This window comes from Protopterus annectens, chromosome 3.part1, assembly GCF_019279795.1.
Source record: "Protopterus annectens isolate FY-2018-M chromosome 3.part1, PAN1.0, whole genome shotgun sequence".
NCBI classification, from domain to species: domain Eukaryota; kingdom Metazoa; phylum Chordata; order Ceratodontiformes; family Protopteridae; genus Protopterus; species Protopterus annectens.
The window spans coordinates 1,069,617,134-1,069,621,243 of NC_056732.1; positions in this window are offsets into that span (position 1 = coordinate 1,069,617,134).

Consider the following 4,110-nt stretch of genomic DNA (forward strand, 5'->3'; position numbering starts at 1 on the left):
TCCATTACCTGCATTTATATTATGCTGTTGAAAACTCAAACTGTCGACAGCGTAATAATTGACATGAAAATGTTGAAACCCCTGAACATCGAACACAAAAAAAAAAAAAAAAAAAAAAAAAACACCCAAACACAACACAAATTGCTCTATGCAGGGGTGCAAGCCCCCCTGCACCCCCAACCCCCCGCTACTTAAATATACCAACTCCGAGATCACACTACATTGCAATAAACGGAAATCTCCCCTTACGTAGAATTCCGTTTACATGCGCAATGACTTTCGCTTTCGACATATTGGTGCCGACAATATCAGCTTTGATATTGTCGGCCTTCGCACAGGGTGAAGTAGACCCCCTTTACCTCCATGACCCTGCCAAAGAGTCAGCATCTCCCTGTCATGTTGGAGCTGTTTCTCATTTTCTTCGGCCTCCAAACACCACAGTCTCTCTTCTACCTCCATCTCTTTTCCTTTTCTTTGGCCTTCGAATGCTGCAGTCTCTCTTTGACCTTCAAATGCTGCAGTCTCTCTGCTGATTCTAACTCCATCTGTTTTGCCTTTTCTTCAGCCTCCAAATTCTGCAGACTCTCTCTGCTGATTCTACTTCCAAATGTCTGGCCTCCAGTTCAAGTCTCTTAAACTCCAGGTGGATTTTTAAGTCCTCTGAGGAAGAGGTGAACTGTCCGGTAATGAAGACTGCACATCCCCATTACCAGATTGGTTGTCTTCCTGGTTGCTGGTCCATGCTGCAGCTGTGACCAAGGCTGAAATCATTTCCTCTTTAGTCTGGTTGGCATGCACCAGTCCTTTGGCTTTGCACACATTGGCCAACTGGTTCTATGTCGACTTGCTACAATCCTCTGCTGACACCCTTGTCTGCTTTCCATGACTAAGTTAAATTAACAAAAATAAATAAAATTGTTGTGAAAATGAAATTCTGTATGTTTACCTTGTGGCTGCTGAGAGTACACACATCTTCAGTGACAACTGCCCACGGCTACTGAAGTTCAATTAGTATCCCACTCAGCTGCCACAAAAATGTGACAGGTCCCTACTATGGGCCAGCAATCAAGGAGACTCAATCCTCACCACTGACTCCAATGAGGGACAGTCACTAAGAGCAAAGATAGATTCACACAGTATTTTCAGATGCAGCTTCCCTCACCAAGCACAGTTTCCCTTAAGAGCACCTTGGGAGCATGCTCCAAACCTGGGGCTGGACTGTTTTTCTCTCTCCAGATCCACACACAACTCCACACTGACCAGTGGAGTACTAATCTCATGTATCACTCATGTGTCCCTGTTACCAGTAGCTGACACACATGCTCTTGGATATTTGAGTTTCACATGCACATACACATTTGATCAGTTACACCAGTACAACCTAATACACATGCATACATTCTTTCTGTCCAGCAGGACCTACTGTTGATCCATTTTTAACACAAGTAATGTTACAAATATATTTTTAACTCAAACATTTATACAAATCAGTGTGATAGTCAAATAACATAAAATTCTTTACAAAACTCCAGTTAGCTATGCTGGCATATGTACACATGTACACATGTACTGCCCTACTCTCCTGGCACAGAAGGCACTACCTGATAACATCACAGTGTGTATAAGCATGTCCCTCATCCTTTGCTTTTGAATTTCATATATCTGCTCCCAAATATGTTTAAACAATTTCCTTATAGTCTTTCCTACATGAAAACTGTTGTATATTATACAGATTGTGACATTAACAATGCTACATGACTCTCAAGTATAATGTGATTGGCGTTGTATGCAGTGATGCTAACAAAGTGATGACATCTGGTTGACAAGTATGGGTATGACAAATGTAAAGTAACAAGTGTCATAAAGAATATGCACAGAGTTTCAGTGTGAAGTCACTATGATAGAGATGAATCGGACTATTCTGGTCAGTGCATGATGGTCTGGTGCATTACTCATGAACTTGTTACCTAACAGTGCAGTACAGATAACCATTTCTGTCAGCATCATCACTGGACACTTCTGTGGTGCTGACATCATGCCATGTGACCAGCTTCAGACACCTGTATACCAAGGCCATCACCACTGATTCCAGTGAATTCAAAACATACATGACACCATGGTGAACCCGATAAAATATGGTATTACGTTACCAAATGACATGCAGGGCTGCAGGACAAATGTGTTTGTGCAGCAAATGAAGTTTTACCTAAGCTGATGGTGGCAGGACATCTTTGCAGTCCTGAAGTACCTATAGAAAGAATTATGTCTCATGCCGATTGGATTAATCTACACTTAGTATGTTAACGGACAACATAGCCAAACCTCGGGTAGGCAGTACTAATTTTAGTAGTACTAATCTCATGTATCACTCACAGTGCCATGGGTAGCACTGACATCTGGACATCCTGTGGGGATAATGTGCTGTAATCATCTCCAGACAGGTACAGAAGGACATGTTTCATCTCTATGACTTAAGCCACCACTAGAGGGCCACACCTTGTTGTAGGTTGCTTCATCTCAATCTGTTTTGCCTCTTACTTGCCCCAGTCAGTCATGTCTGTTAGGTGCTGGTGACACTAGCCCATTGTCAATTTGTGCCCTCCACAGTATTAATGTCATGCAGTAAGCACTGTCATAGTTGATGTTGTAATTGTTAGTCTGTGCCCCTCTACCCAAAGCTGTGGGCCACTGTGCCTGAGGATTTGCAGCAGCATCTCCTTTGCAGTATAGACATGTCTCAACCTTTGCCTGCCTGCTTGCTCTTTTGGAATTCTGATTGCTATATAAATATAGGGAATATATGGAATGCAACAATAAATAATTATTATAATTGTGAGGATTATGTGTATAGATAGTGTGGGTGTACCTGCTTCACTCAGACACATATTTACTGTTTGTAGACTCTGTTAGCTTTAGCATCTCAAAACATATAACTTCTTGATAGGGGATACCCTATTAAATGGTCTAGGATATCAGATATGCTGTTCAATAAAAAAAACACAGTACATTCTGTATGTGACAGACAGTGTATTGAAAATAAATGTCTGAGTTGGGAGTAGTGAAAAGGATTGCAGCCCAGGTTGTTCACTGACCTGAACATTGCTAAATGTGATGTGTGTGCTTCTCATCACTTATCTACTTATATAATAAAGGAAGGTTTAGACAATTAAAAAATGTGTGTTTCCCTTCGCTTGCTGTAATTCTTTCCTACTTCCCTGTAACCTCCTTTTCCAGCTTAAATTGTTGCTGATGTGCATGGCTGCATTACACAACATAGGAGGATTTTTTTATTACTGTTTGATACACTGTGTGCATTGAGCTACAAGGTGCGTTACATCTCCTATTTATGAGCAGTAGACATTGCTCCACTTTACTGAGGGATGCAAGATCTGTGCAGATGAGTGGAGTGACACAATGGTAGTGTTGCTTTGTATATCAGAGGTCAGCAGCAAAGATTGCTTAGCAGCATACCTCTCATTCTCTCAGTACAAGAAATCTGGAAAAGCCTAAAATAATTGGGGGTCAAAGACCCAAAAGCAGGGACAGATTTTAAATATTGTTTTTAACAACTTAGAAAATTGCTACAACAAAATGATTACTGTTAACATGCATTTAAATGTATGCCAATATTTAGGGACTTCAATCCTCAGTGATTTGCCAGAAACCCACAAATGAGCAGCAGACCAAAAATATAAGGCAAAAATATATTCTACTTGTAGCATAGTTTTAATTGAGCAAGAACTGCTCCACAGTTGAGAGGTATGCATGGCTGTCCACTCTGCCTCATTGTTAAAGAATAATTAGTACATTGATAATTACAATAACAATTTACTCTTGCTGTGCTGCGCTTCTCAACCTATCAATGCCTCTAGGTTGTATAGGAATTAATACAGTAATAAAAATTACATGAATAACTATCCTACTGTGCTGTGTTCCTCGGCCTACCTGTGCCTGAATGTTGCGTTAATAATTAATGCATTAATAATAATTACTTTTATTGTACTGAACATCTCAGCCTACCTGTGTATGAATGTTGTATTAATAATTAATACATTAATAATCACTTTTATTGTGCTGCACACCTCAGCCTATCACTGCCTCAGTGTTACA